The sequence below is a fragment of the Rhinopithecus bieti genome, unplaced genomic scaffold, assembly GCF_001698545.2.
Source record: "Rhinopithecus bieti isolate Rb0 unplaced genomic scaffold, ASM169854v2 scaffold_1014, whole genome shotgun sequence".
NCBI classification, from domain to species: domain Eukaryota; kingdom Metazoa; phylum Chordata; class Mammalia; order Primates; family Cercopithecidae; genus Rhinopithecus; species Rhinopithecus bieti.
This window is the reverse complement of record NW_016803499.1, coordinates 5,163,932-5,179,063: the sequence shown is the minus strand read 5'-3', so window position 1 is coordinate 5,179,063 and position 15,132 is coordinate 5,163,932. Positions and strand designations below refer to the sequence as shown.

The window sequence follows — 15,132 nt, the reverse complement described above, 5'->3', positions numbered from 1 at the left end:
ATGTAGACCTCAAGGTTGCACGCAATGCATTTTGGGATATGCACGGAACAGCGCAAATGTGTGTAAAGATCTGAGCCTCCGTGGGATAAGCTGCTCTTGTGCAGGAACGCTCCCTCTAGCCTGAAGATGTGGCTCACTGAGGTCACAAATTCCCGGGGCTATTCCTGCTCCGGCAAGCTGCGGGGGGCTGATGACGCCAGCACCGTCGCTAGGGCTGAGGCCCAGGAATAATGAATGACCACAGCCAGGAGAACAGGCGCCCACCAGACACAAACAGCATGTTCCTTGCACATTCAAAGCAGACACAGTTTAAAAATAATGAACAGGGCGGGAGGACAGTTATTTGCCTGCGGTCATTCGTTAAACCTCAGTTTAAAAACTGACCACAGGCTCAAGCTGCCGGGAAGCAGCGGCCCACGTTGGCGCGACTCCCGAGCGGCCCACCAGGCCCGGCTGTGAGTACGGGTGGGTGTCCACAACGGCTGCTCGGGAGAAGGCTTCCGTTTTCGTTTTCTTTTTTGCTGCATTTGGAGTTCTCGTCGGAGCTCTGGACAGCAGAGGCTCCATATAGGTGAAGCCTAGATAACGTGGCTGCAGCTGGGAGCCCCAGGGTTACCGGCTCCCCGACAGTGCTGTGGACACTGCACACACAGCAGGGAGCCCCAGGGCAGGCCCACAGCCCCTGAGGAAGGTCTGTGCCCGGGAAATACACAGCATTCAAACTGCCGCTGGTGTGTGGCCCCTTATCCGCCCTCCCTGGGAGGAAAGGCCCCATGTGGTGTCCAGAGGGCTGCTGTAGGAGGTGTTTGCTGAACTGGAGGGCAAAGGCGAAGGGGCGGCTGACACACTCCAGCCCGCAGATGCTGGCCCAGATGCTGGGACCTGGAGAGCACGGCCCTGCGTGCAGCACCTGCCAGCGGGTGGCAGGATGCGTCGTAGAGGGCTTGCTGACCCCACACACGCCGAGTGACCCGCATCCCGGCCTCCCCGCCCACTCTGCTGGTGGGACAGAGTGGCTGACGGCATGTGGCCCAGGAGGGATGAGCCTGGAAGGGTGAGCGTGTTCCTGCTGATGCTTCCTTCACCAAGCAGGGGTCTCTACAGCTCCCCCAGGTTCCAGCTGAGCTGGGGCTCTTGGGAGGGCATAAAACAGTCAAGATTCAAGCAGGTGAAATCTGAGAACATTGCACACACTCAAGGGTGTGGAAAGCCTCTGATCACATCAAAATCTCACTCCCAGCAAACGCTGGGTCCTCACAGGAAATAAAAACAGAACCCACTGACGAGACGCCCGGGGTTAGTCTGGCCGCTCCACTACCCACGGTCACGGGCTAAATTGTGTCCCCCCAATTCATGTGCTGATATCTTAGTCCCTAGGACCTAAGAAAGTGGCTGTACTTGGAGATGGGGTCTTTAAGGAGCACATTAAATTAAAACAGGTCATTAGGGTGGGCCCTAGTCCAATCTCACTGGTGTCCTTATAAAAAGAGGAGATGAGGACACAGGCACACAGAGGGATGACCCTGCAAGGACACAGGGAGAAGGTGGTTGCCTGCACGATCAGGAGCAAGGCCTCAGGAGAAACCAGCCCTGCAAGGCCTTGATCTTGGACTCCAGCCTCCAGAACTGAGAGAGAATCAACGTCTGGGCTGCTTAGCGGTGGAAACCCCTGCAAACTCATACACCCGCCCAGAGGGCCTTCCTAGGACAGATGGACTATAGCACCAGCCTCCTTGGGAAAAGGGGATTTCTCCCTGGCCACATCTGGAGGTGCCACAGGGCCCCTCTCCCAGGAATAATGCCTGGCACAGCCTGGCAGACTTGGGCTCAAATCCTGCCTGGGCCACGTCCCAGCTGGAGACCTGGAGTGATCCCAAGCACCGAGGGGGGATGGGTACCCTAGCTCTGCCACTCACTCACCTCAGCTCTGCCACTCACTCATCCCAGCTCTGCCACTCACCCCAGCTCTGCCACTCTTGTCCCAAGCGGCCGGATGGCTAGGGCAGCAGCCACTATGCCGACAGTTCGCTTCCATTTAACCCAGCTTTGTGGAGGTGCTGCGGGTCTGGGGCTTGGCCGGTATTCCCAAGCCCTGTCTCCCCATCTTTGGCAAGGCCACACACGTGTGGTTTCAGCAAGGGGTTGCAGTGCTGGAACAGGCTGTGAGCAGACCTGCAGAATCTCTGCCAGACCCTGCCCTTCCTGGACCCTCAGTCTCAGGCTCAAGCCTGTGTTTCTGGTTTTAATTAACAAAATGTGTTGGTCGCTGAGAGGCCCCTGGGGGGCCCTGGCAAACATCTCTGTAAGGTGTGTTCCTTGGGGGCCAGGATTCCTCCCGCTGCCCTATGCTGAGGCAGAGTAAGGGGGTGCGGTAGGGATGATTCCCTCTGGGACAAGGGGGAAGGGAAGGCAGCACTGAGCACAGGAGAGACTGGGCCACATCCCACTGGGCTGCTGACCCCACCCCAGGTCAGTCCCCTGGGGGAGTGCCCTCGGCTGTGCCCAAGGAAACCGGAACGCAGACCTTGCTCCAGGGACGGAATGGAACTACCAGAAAGTCCTTCCGAAGGATGGAAATCCATGTGATTTACGTACATAAAGCAAGGAAAATATACAAGGAATACAGAACCACACAGACAAGAAGAGGTTGCAGAGGGCAGTGAACTACTGTTCTTGCGACTTCTCTGTGACTCTAAAACGATCAGAAAGAAGGATGTGAGCAGAACATCGGTGGTCACGTGACATCTGTCTGTGTGTGTTTACGGATCCATCCATATATAGTAAAGCCCAAAACTCGCCTGGGAGCGTGAGCCTGGAAACCCAGGACAGCGGCTCTGGGGAAAGCAGGGAGCTCTGGGGCCCTCCCTACACACAACTTGTAGCTGTTGAAAGACGCCTAAAGCAAATACAGCCAGGTGCCAGGACCTTGACAAGGCTGGGGTTGGTTCTATTATTCTGTATGGTTCCTGTGTTTACATCTTTCCCGGTGAAAGTTTTCATTAATGATAGGCGTGATAGGCGGTGGCCCCTCCCTGCTCTGAGAGCCCGTGCCACTTCCACACAGGCCTAGGGCTGGCACTCACGATGAGCTGGCTCACGCTCCCACCACGTCCCGAGGCACCTCCAGGGGGCTGTCCCTGCAATGGCCCATTTCACAGACAAGGAAACCAAAGTCTGGGGCTTTAGGACTTGCCCACGGCCCCACAGGGTGGGGATTCCCACCTGCTTTGCCAACTGCTAAGCCCATGTTCTAAGCACTGTGCCCCTGTCCACAAGGTCAGACGGGTCACTCCTCGGGGCCCCCAAGGGCAGCAAACTCCCAGCTCGCACAGGTCAGAAGGTGAAGGGCGCCTTTACAAGGCGGTGCTTACGGCCCAGAGCACCTGGCTTCACGCACTAACGATCAGAGGGCTGCGTGCCTCTGTGCAAATCACACAGGCCAAACACACGGGAGCAGGCTCACGGCCCACGAGGGAGGAAAGCAAGCGGCGCTTCCTGAGCACGTGGGAAAAAGTGGGCCTTGCAGGGCCCAGATCTAAGGGAACCAAGGCCAGCAGCAGAGAGACCCTGACCGGCAAAAGGATGGCAAGGGGCAGATAAGGAATGAGGCTGGACTTTTGAGAGGTCACCCTGATGAGATAGGGTTCCAGGAGAAGGTGATGTCCCCAAGAGACCCAGGGAGGCCAAGATGGGTCCTGGGTACCAAGCTAGCTAGCCTAGATGTCATGTGTGCTGCGGGTACTGAGGCAGCGCCCCGATGGAAGCAGGCTTTGCAGGCCTGGGAAGGGCCTGTGCCAAGACAGACAGGGGCAGGAGAGCCCCAGCCAGCTTGGCTCCATGACTAGGGTGGCTCCACAGGCCAGCCCTGTGCTCAGCGGGTGGGCGCCACAAGGCCACTTCCTGCCACCCACATCACTTTAGAGTGTGAGCACCCAGCAGCCCACGGAGCAGAGACGAAGGCGGCCCCGCCCCCGGCCGGCTGGGGACTGAGTAACTCGTTCTCCTCTGCTCACAGCAACCAGATGAAGGAGAAACTGGTCCAGCCTGCTGGGCTTGCAGCAGCCGGAAGGTTCTTCTGGCTGTTGGTGGGCACCTGCGAGCAGGGAGGGTCTGGGCAGGAAAGAGCCACACAGCTGCACTCGGTGCAGGGCACGAGGGTGGGGATTCCTGATGGCCTTGACCACGGTAGCCATGTGTGTTCAGCAGCACACTGGGGCTAAGCACCCTTGGGTGCTAGTCACCAACAGAGAGCACCTCAGTCCCCCTCTCTCTGGGAGCCTTCGTGGTGCCAGGCTGGGGAGGATGACCCACTGTGGCACTGTAATGGGACAAGCAACCAGGCCCTGTCCCGAACCGGCCTCCGTCTCAGGTTTCCAGATGGGGCCCACATTCTGACATTTCTAGGTGTTCTTCACGCTCCAAACTCTCCCAGCCTCCTGTGGCCAAGCTGCCTGCCCCGGCCTGCCCTTTGGGGACAGCTGTGCCGTTCCAAGGCAGAATCTAGGTCTCAGAGCGAGAGAGATCTGTGCGTTCCTGCAGGAGCTGGGCCCAAAGTAGAAACCCAGCATGGGCGCTGGAGTGGGCGAGGGTTCCCTTCAAAGCTGGCTGCTCTTTTCCTCTGCCCCAAGGAGATCAGAGGGTGCCATGTGGCAGCACGTGATCCTACAAAGCACAAAGGGCTCTTGGTGCCCACAAGGGCACCTGCTTTTCCGATCCACAGGACGTTCTTCCTGTCCTGGCCCCAGGATGTGCAAGATAGCAGGGTGGAGCTTTGTGGGAAAGTGGGGCGTCCTTGGCAGCATCAGGCCAGTCCACCACCCCAGGACCAGCCACAGGGACACTCCACATGCAGAAGTTAGACTCATGGAGCGTCAGTGACACATGAGGCCTCTTCTGGGCTGCACACTGGTGCATGATCAGTGACACATGAGGCCTCTTCCGGGCTGCACACTGGTGCATGATCAGTGACACATGAGGCCTCTTCCAGGCTGCACACTGGTGCATGGTCAGTGACACATGAGGCCTCTTCCAGGCTGCACACTGGTGCATGGTCAGTGACACATGAGACCTCTTCCGGGCTGCACACTGGTGCATGGTCAGTGACACATGAGGCCTCTTCCGGGCTGCACACTGGTGCATGGTCAGTGACACATGAGACCTCTTCCGGGCTGCACACTGGTGCAGGAGAGAGGGAGGAGGAAGGATGAGAAAGATTTCCAATCACTCAGTCTCAAACCTTTAAAAATTAGCGGACGCTTCCTTCTGCATAAAACCTGGGGTGCATCCTCAAGATATAAAACAGCTCAAGGCGTAGGAGCAGATGGACAGAAGCCTTTGGAGAAGCCGGGGCCTTGGGAGTGAAGAGGGAGCTCTGGATGTCCAAGTTTCCTTCTCAGTTCCTGCCGGGGTGTTGCCTGTGTGCAGGTGCCTTAGCCCCACAGGTGTAGGGGTTGGGAGCAAATGTCAGGGATGGGGGTGCCTTAAGATGGAGAAACTGAGGCCCAGCGAGGAGTAGCACCATGACCCTGCCATTCTTGGGCCCCATTTCCTCCGTCTCAGAGGGGAGCCTGTCAGATGCTGTGAGCCCTTGGACCAGCCACACTCTGAACACAGGGGACAGCAGGGTGAGGGCACAGGCAAGAGTGCACACACCCTGAGGCCACAGAGAGTGAAACATGAGGGTCGGTTTTTGCCCTGGTATGTTCTTGAGGCTGGCGCGGGGAAGAGGCAGAACTCTCAGGTGTCCCCGGGGCTGGGGGATCTCACTACCTCTGTAGCTCATCTTTGAGCATTAATGCTAAGTCCCAGCACCTTGTCCACAGCACCCCAGCCTCAGGCTAACGAGGTCTAGTACCTCACCCACAAAGTGCTCACTGGTAGGGAGTGTGTGGGCCAGAGACTAAGGCATCCCAGTTCTCCCTGGCCCTGTGCCAGGCCACTCATTGGATACGCTGCACTCAGGAGCACCATGTGCTGTGGTCCCTGCTCTACAGGTAAGGACAACAGCCTCGAAGAGCCCAGGCCAACTGCCTCCCATGGACTCACTGCCCCTTCACAGGTCAGGAGTCCCCTGAGACAGCTCAGGGCAGCCTGAGACCAATGCCAAGTTCAGGAGCAGAGGAGAGAGCTAGAGAGGTGGAGGGTCTGCCGGCAGGGACAGGGTCCACCTGGGGAGGGCCAGGGCCACCTGGGGTGGCCCAGGACTATCTGAGCCAGGGAGATGGTGGCTGGAGGGTGGAAACCTTTGACTGGCAGCCTATAGGGGTGGGGTAGTGGGTCATGCCAGTCACCCACACAATGGCCAATGCTCACCCAGAGCTTGTGTACAAAGACCATCTCGGGACTTCTCACAGGCCAGCCATGAGCCTCACTTTACAGACGGGGTAACCAAGGTTTAGAAGGCAAATAAAATCTGCTGACCCTGGCACCTGGGGTGAAGAATTCCAGCTGCGTCTTCCTCAGCTAGGCCTTCTGATCAGATCCCAGGCAGTGCCTGCCACCATCACCACCATCAATCTCTTAGGCCCAGCCCCCTCCCTGCCCTGGCCCCGCCAGCCCTCCAGAACAGGGTCACATGCCCCGCCCTGGTGCCTAATGGCTGTGGCTTGAATTTTGCTAAATTTGGGCGACTTCCTAAGGCAGCAGGGGGTGGGGTGGGGGTGAGGCTCATCCTGTAAGAAGGGCATCTAGCCTTCCTGCCCCACGGGCCAGCGTCTCCCTGTGGCCAAAGTGGGGAGCCTCCCTAGAGTGCTCCCCTCCCACCCAGGACCAGGAGCTGCCCCAAAGCAGCACAGTCCAGCAAGCAGGATGCCAGGACCCTTTAAGCGACCGACTACTGCACCGTATTCACCGCAATAGGCGGGCATGAGCAGGATGCACTGCTGCCAGAGTCCCGGCCCTTTAAGCGACCCACACTCCCCGTGTCACATTCACCCTAACAGGCAGGCATACAAATGCCTTTGCCTGGAGCTGCAGCCCAGCAAATAGGACCTACAGTGGCACGCCCTTTAGTTGACTCTCTGTCTTATTCGCTGCAATAGCTAGACATGAGAAATCCCGCTGGCTGCCAGGAAAGGGGCGCGGAGATGCGGATGCCCCGCCCCAACACCACGCCTTCCTCTGCTGACTATCCCCAAATGCCCCTTTAAATGACAACCTCCCGCCCCCACCCCCACACCGACCGCCGTATTCACCCCAATAGCACATCAATACCTCCGCAGTGCCGGGCCACTGAGCGCTCCCTCCCCTGGCCAAGGAAGGCCCTTCCCCGCGAGGAAGCAGCTGAGAATGGGCCAGCGAGAGAAGGGACGAAGGCACGGGCGACAGAGCGCCCTCTGTGCCGTCCCCGAGCGCCTGGAGGCCCGTTCCCTCCTTGCTCAGAAGCACAGGGCACTTCCCAAGGGGCTATCCATGGCCGGCAGTCAGGGACCTGCTGTCTCCAAGCTGGGGTGGTGCTTCTGCTCTGCCAGGTACAGCAGGGCTTAATACAGGTTTGCAAACTCCCCTGGCCTTGGATGAAGGGAAGGCGACCCCAGGCTGGTCACAACGGGCAGCCTGACCAGCTGCCTGCCGAGGTGGGGTATCCCCCACATCTCCTCCCTATTTCCCACTTGAACTCCCTAAGAATGTACATAGTTAGAGGGAATACTGTTCAGATGTTGAACCTCATCTTTCCCCTTCATCCTTCTCTTCGTGTCAGCAGGGTCAGAGGGGATCCACAGGCCAGTTAAGTCCATCTGCATTCACCAAATAAAATATTAGGCACCTTGAGGAGGTGAGACACCCTAAGGGCTTCATTCCTAAATCAGAGATGATGGGACCCTGGGAAGAGTCATACACACACTCTTGTCCTCGCCATCCTAGGGCATGGAGGAAATAAGCTGGTCACATCCCATACCAGTCGATGCTGGCGAAACCAGGACATGGTGGGTGGGACTTGCTAGATGGGGGCAGCCAGTCTCAACATACTGGCCTCCCTGGGATGAGACAGTATGATGGCTTTCCACATGTCCCTCACTTAACCATAGAGCACCTACTGTGTGCCAGCCCCTGGGAAGAGAGCCCGGAGCAGACTTGCAGGCAACCGTGCATGGAGACAGATGCCACGCACCAGCGGCGCCCACCATGGACCGGGCTTGGCCCAATTGCTTTCTCCATAGGAAGCCATTCAATTAAACAAACAAGATCATTTCAGTACAAATAAAGAGAAAACAAAACACAGAGCTGAGAACTGCTTTGGAATGGATATCATGTCAGAATGGATCTCTCAGCGGAGGTGGCATCCGAGCTGGGACCTGAATTAGATGGAGCCCACCAAGTGTAGATACAAGGAGGGGCCAAAAACAGAGGCACAGCCAGTGCAAAGGCCCTGGAGTAAGAAGCCAGGGCTGAGGCTGGACCCCTGGAGGAAAGGAGGGGAGAGGGAGGGGAGGGAAGGGGGAGAGGAGGACAGGGGAAGGGAGGGGGAGAGGAGGACAGGGGAAGGGAGGCGGAGTGGAGGGGTGTCTAGGGCCTGTGGGGTCTGGAAAGGGGTCAGGACTTACTGAGACCCATGGCAAATCTCAAAGGGCTATAAGTAGGCAAACTACATGAAGTGGTTTATCTTTTTAAACAACATGCTGGCTGCTGGCTGGAGAAGGGCTAGGAAGGCCATGAAAGGGGAACCTTGCAGGTAGCTGATGTGGAGCTCCAGGCAAGAGCTGGTAGGGCCAGGAGGGGGGTGGAGGCCAGCCCTGGAGGGAGCAGCCGGATGTGAGGCGGGCTGGCCAAGCAAAGCATTTGCTTTCACCCTGGGTGGCTCTGAGATTTGCAACAAAGGCCCTCTAGGAATTCTAGATCCCTCTAAGCCAGCCAACAAGGCTCATGTCCCATCCCCTCCCCATCTCCCACCTCAAGCCCTGGTCCTGAGGACACAGCTGGTGCCCAGGGCTCCATTTAGTGTAGATGCCAGCACAAGGCAACCTCACACCCTCGTGGACATGATCCCAGAGGCCCTGGCTCAGAACAGCTGTGATGCTAAGAGAACAACTCGGTCCTCAGTCCAAGTTATACTCGACCGCCAACCCTACCACTCTCTGCAGCAGCTTCACTATCTGCCCATACATCTCCACGGGAAAGGTGACCCAGCCGTGGCCAAGACCCAATCACCAAGGCCCCAAAACCCTTAAAAATCTTGACCAGCCCAGGAGCCCCAACCTCAGGCTGTCAGCTGCCTCCTCAAGCTGCAGGCTCAGTAAGTCATCAAGCAAAGCTGGCATCAAGAACAATATTCTTTTCCTTTGTGCCGGTCACAAGCAGCACAAGGACATTCAGGGCAGCATGCCTGTCCCTGTTGGGAGGCCAGTGGCCTTCATCTGCACCACCCAACATCCACTCTCCAGTACACCAGTGCGTTCCCTGGGCTGCCCTGCCAACCCTGCAAGCAGTGAGCACTTCTACCCACCTGGCCCTTGGACTCCACAAGGGGAGCTGCACCTGACGGCTCCCTCCCTGACAGCTCCCTTCCTATCAAAATGACCGGGATCCTTTTGGCACGATGCACCCCTGGGCCTCGGCCCCTCTACAACCCCCTGTCCAGGAGGTCCGAGCTTCCAACCCCCCAGGCCTCTCTGGGAGAACCCTGAGCTGGGTCCACAACATTTCTTAGCTGCGGTCACAGACTCAGATTCACCTGTCCCTTGAACAATAAATGGGAATGGAGTGGGATGCACCTTCTGTCATCTTGGGTAAGTTCTCCACCTGCATGCTGTGCCTGTATGTGTGCAAACGTGTGCGGGCTTAACCATAGAATCAGCAGAGAGCACCAGTCCCCAAAACACAGCTGTCAGAGACACACACAGCCCTTCCACCCGTCGGCTTGTCACGGGGTGCTTCTCCCTCCCGCAAGCGTTACATGTCAGATTACTATCAGAGCTCAGAGCAAGGCCAGGATTTCAGGAGAGAAACTGATAGCAGGCATTCTCAGCATAGTAAATACAACCCTGGGTGGGGGCGGGGCAGGGGTTCCTGCATTCGCGTTCTGTGAAGAGCTGAAAGCAGTCCTTGGAAGAACTTGGCCTATTCATGGCCCAATCTGGACCCAGAAAGGAGCCTCCACTGGACACGCAGGATGGCTGCCCAGGGATCAACATCTGCAGGGCAGCCTCTCCAAGACCAGGCCCAGGACTGCGGGTCAGAGGCTCCTCATGAGGCCCATCTGCTGTGTCACCTTTCCTACACACAGCCTGGCAAGACAGACACACGCAGTGCCTGCCTCCTGGGCACCGCGGGCCAGCCCCACACGCGTGCAAGCAGACAATAGGATCTGGAGTTCTGGAGCCTGAGGCCTGAAGGGAACAGCCGGGCACCTGACGCCACCCCAGGTTGCCCCAAACCTGCCTGATGCCTGCAAAGCCCCCTCTCACCTGGCAGGTTCAAGGAACAGCAAGGCCCCTGTGTAACAAGGAGGTGGGATAAAAACGTGCAGAGGGGCCTTACTCTTGGGGGTGGGGGCAGGGTTTCTGTTCAGTCCGGGATCTGGATCAGCCCTGGCGCAGGCAGACCCAAAAGCATCTACCTAGGATCCCAAAGGCTGGCCCACTTCTCCCGACTTTGGGAGGCTGTATCAGGTGGGGTGGGACCCTTACAGAAGTCGGCCTGTAAAAGGCACCTTGAACAGACTGGGGCAACACACAGAGGGGAGCAAGTTACCAAATGGCAAGAGACGAAATCCACCCAGCCGCTTCGGCAGGGCAGACCCGCTCAGCCCAAGAATGAGGGAAGGGCAGTGGGCTCAGCCCAGGGATGAGAGAGGGGCAGGTAAGCCCACCCTGTGACCCCTCCATACCCCCAGGAGTCACCCCAAACCCTAACTCCAGTTGGCTTCTGACAAGAGGCAGCCCAGAGGTCTGGGTGGGGGTCGGGGCGGTGCCTGGGAAGCCCAGGACGAGCCTGTTGCCCGGGGCGGGGGGCTGCAGACTCCAGCCTCCTTCCTGCCTGCCCCACCCTCCCGTACCCCGCTCCCCGGGAGGAATCTTCAAGTGCACCAGACCCTCTTGAGGACTCAGGCACCTCAACAGTCCCTGAGGCTCCATATCCTCAGGGGGTCAGTGCCCCAGAGATGGGGACTGTGGGCAAGGGTCCTTCCCTGGCCTGTAATCCAGGCAGCCCCCGGACTCTGCGGACTCAGACACAGCCGCCCTCCCAAGCCCGCAGCTGGGACGCCAGACTCAGATCCCAGACCCCACGCAGGCTCCTTGGAGCCCGCGTCGGCCGAGCTGGGGACACAGACCCCCGCACTGGCCAGGGTCTGGGCGGTCAGACCCAGCCACCCTCCCTGGCGGTCCCGTCTCCTTTAAGCCCCACCAAGTGGGGAGCCGTGCTGGGCGCGCCGCTTCCCACTCGCGGGCCCCACCCGCCCCAACCCGCCAGGCGCCGACCCGCCCTGGCCCGGGGCGCCCCAGGCTCCCCGCGCGCGCGACGGCCCTGCGCGACTCCCAGCTCTGGCCACTGCCAGGGTCCCGCGGGCTGGCCAGCGCGGACTCCCGGATCCCTTCGGAGGCCCCCGCGGCCAGGTTCGCTCCGGCCCTGCCCGGCGGGGCCCTCCGGATCCTTCCCAGTCCGCCATCCCGCGCCGTCCCCCCTGCCCCCGGGCCTCGCGCTCCTACCTCCTACCGCGCTGCGAGGCTCGGTGCTCCGGGACGGCCGGGCGCGCGGGGGCTCCGCTGGCGGAGGCGGGCCCGGCTGCCAGGAATGCCAGCAGATGGTCCCTCCGCGCGAGGCGGAGCGAGGGCGCGGCGGAGGGAGGAGGCCCAGGGAGCCCGGAGGCGGGAGGAGGAGGCGCGGCGGCCGCAAAACCCGGGCCGAATCGCCGCGCGGAGCGGGCGCCGCCCAGGGGGCCTCCCCACCGGCTGCTGCTTCTCCTCGCCCCCCAACCCCCCGCGCGCGCTCCGGGGCTCACACTCACCCGGGCGGCCAGAGGTCCGGACACTCCGCTGAAAATGCCCAGGAGGCTTGGCGGGGTGGGCAGTGGTGAGTGGGGTCAGCTTAGTGGGGTTCTTCAATTTAGGGGTGCAGGCCCCCAGCCCACCCTAGCCAGAGTGTGAGGCGCCTCCTCTCCCTCTCTGAACCCAAGAAACTGTCGCCGTTTCTCCCCGTCTCAGGAACCATCAGAACACAAGAGGAGCCCCAGACATCTAAGACTATTGTCCCTGCCCCTTACGTGCTAAGAAGGACCCTCAGTCACACTCTATGTTTCTAACTGTACGTCTTTCTCAGGACTCTTTTGACAAGAACCTCCCTCATGTGCATTTCTTCCTGTGTTCCCTCCTCACTTTTTTCTACCCCCCAGAGACCTTTTTAGACTCCCTCAGTTCTCATATATAAAACACATTCTAATTCCCTTAAACAGCATCCCCAGTGGGAGCTGAGAAGTCCTCCCCTGGCCCCTGGCTCCCTGCCTGTAGACCCTGAATTGGGTGTGAGCCCAGGGTTGGCCCCAAGGCGTTTGCAGCCGTAGTATACAAGCCTGAGGTGCCCTGCAGGTCCTTCCTATGGTATGCCCCCAAATGATCAGCAAAACTGGGAGCTGGGCTCTGGCATCCCCAGATGTAGGTAGACCCAAGAGGGCGCCGAGCCTTTTCCACGGAGAACCTTAAAAGGGACAGAACTGACCCTCCGCAGAGAGCCCCGGGCTCCTTCCCACACAGAACTGCCACTGACATGCGTGTTTCCACGGTTTCACGCTGCAGGTGCATTCGGGAGGCCCTAAGTCTGGCTATCATGGGCGTGTGCCAGACCTCCCAGCAGGGCTGCAGAGGGTGAGCCGCCCAGGAAGGCTCCTTCCAGCACCTGAAGGGGGAGTGGCACAGCATGCAGGTGCTCTGCCCACAACAACCCAGACCCCTTCTCCTCTCAGCCCTAGCCTTGCCCACCCCTTTAGACAAGTTGGTGGGTATCCTCCTGTGGATAGCAGCACCAGCCGCTTGTGTGCTGATCACAGGAACCCACGGCTTATGAAGGCGAGTTGGCTACTTGGACTTGCCCTAAGCTTACCCCCAGGGCTAGCCTTGCCATTCCATAGTCACCTTGTGAGGTCTTGGGATGCAGAACTGCTCAGTCAAGATGCTCAGGGCCATGGTGGGACCCTGCTCCGCGTGGCCTGTGGCAGGTGGCCTCTGCCTCTCCAGGAAAGGGTCTGTGCATCCGGGATCCACAGACACCTGCTGGGTTTGCTCTATGAAGACTCCGCCCAAAGCTGGGGTGCTGCTGCCTGGTAAATTGCTGGTTGCTGGGGCCAATCCAAAGGGAATTATGGAAGAAAACAAAGCCCCTATCCCTAGGGCAGAGGTCTCAGGGGCCGAAGTATCGAAGGTTGCCAGTTGCTTGATGCTGGCTGTCCGGGGCCTGGGTTTCATGAAATGACACTGCTGAGGGCAGAGGTCAAAAGTCAAAGAGGCACCTGACAGGGTGAGGAAAGGGGCCATAGATGACAGCAGGGTGGGGCTGGGGTGGAGCAGGATGAGGGTTAAGCCTCTCACTGGGTTGAGTGTGACAGCCAGATGACCACACAAGAAATGAACACGCCACCTGCCAGGCTGAGCGACAGGTGTCAGGTGTCTGCCCTGCTTCCCAGCAGGGTCTGCATTTTTCCAGAAAGCCCCATTTCCAGCCTCTTGCCTGGTTTTGGAGAGGCAGTGAGCCGAAGAGGTCACCCCCAACAAGAGGTAGGTCTGAATCCTGCTGCTGCCAGAAAGAAGCTCCGTCACCAGGCTGTGGCTTGTTCCTCCCGGGCCCCCCTTCCTCTCCTGTCAGATGAACACGGCATCTGTGCCTGGTGGTCAGCGCAGGAAATGAGGGCGTGAGAGTTCTCAGAGACGGGCAGAGCCAGGTGCCAATGGCACCAGCTTTAGGGGGTCACGCCCGATAGGCCCCACCATCCAGGAGCCCTTGAGCAAGTTCATGCAACCGGCTGTGCCTCAGTTTCCTCATCTGTAAATGGCAATGATGACCAGAGCAGTTTCCGCTGCATGAGCTTCCGTGAGTCCCCCGTGAGACAACAGACTTTGCAAGTGCTGGCTGTTGCTGGGCATTGGGGACCATGAGTGAACTATGGGAAGGAACGGCTTGCAGCGCCCAGCTGGTTAGTTTGGAATTTATGGTAATTCAGACAAATATGTCTGTGATAAGTAAGAATTTAAAAAATGCTTTGCAAGCAGAGTGCAATTTAAAATCAGAGCAGTTCCAATCCAAGTCTCCAGAATGGCAGTTCTCTGCTAGGAGCGGTTTTGCCTCCAGTTTCCAGGTGGCATTTGGCACTGCCTGGAGATAGTTCTGGCCGTTGTCATTGGAGGTTGCTACTGGTGTCCAGTGGGTAGAGGCCAAGGATGCTGCTAAATATGTTGTTATGCACAGGACAACCTCCACCACAAAGAGTGACCCGGCCCCAAATGCTGGTCATGCAGTGGTCAAGAATCCCTGCCCCAGAAGTGAATACATGTCCACCTGCTGGCATCACTCCTTGGTTTTGGGTGGTTGGTCTAAGGCCCCAAGGCCTCCTGCTGATGGAGCCCCTACCCTGTCCCAGGTTCTTTGCATCTCATCTACTCCTCCTGACACCAACTGAGGAGTGAATAAGATGGCTGTGGGCACCTTTCTTCTGTCAGACCCTTTTCTGAGGGCTTTAGACACTTGGTGCATTTCATCTGTCTCACAAACTTATGAGCTAGTTCTGTCGTGATTGACTCCATTTTACAGATGGGGAAGCTGAGGCACAGCAGGCGAGGCAGTCACCAATCTCTCTGGCTCCAGAACTGTGCTCTGATCCGCTGTGCTCTGCCACCTGGTTCATGATGAAGACCCACTGGCTCAGAGGAGGCCCCCCAAAGCCCCTGCCCCTTCTGCTACATCTGGCTGCCTCCCTGGAAAGGGCTGGGGTGGCCAGGACACATGGGAACAGGGCTGGGCCCAATCCAGAGAAGGTGCCACCAACCAGGAAAGCCTTGCTCAGGGCTGCAGCCACTGCAGGAGCCCGTGGGGCTGGGTGTGGCCCCCTGGGGAGAGACCTTCAGCAGATGTGGGCCTGCAAACTATTGTCGGTTATCTCCTTTAGTCCTTCTCAGCCTGCTTTTTTTTTTTTTTTTTTTTTTTTTTTAT

General features: G+C 58.6%; 1 protein-coding gene across 2 annotated transcripts in view; it reads right to left on the bottom strand.

Annotated features, from left to right (window-relative positions):
- OSBPL5 (oxysterol binding protein like 5) overlaps positions 1 to 11,786 on the bottom strand; it is an 80,507-nt gene extending 68,721 nt beyond the window's left edge. For both annotated transcript variants that reach the window (XM_017887327.1, XM_017887320.1), the window contains exon 1: positions 11,646 to 11,786. The gene's annotated coding sequence lies outside the window, so the exon portion shown is untranslated. The remainder of the gene's footprint in view (positions 1 to 11,645) is intronic.
- Positions 11,787 to 15,132: the final 3,346 nt, after the last annotated feature.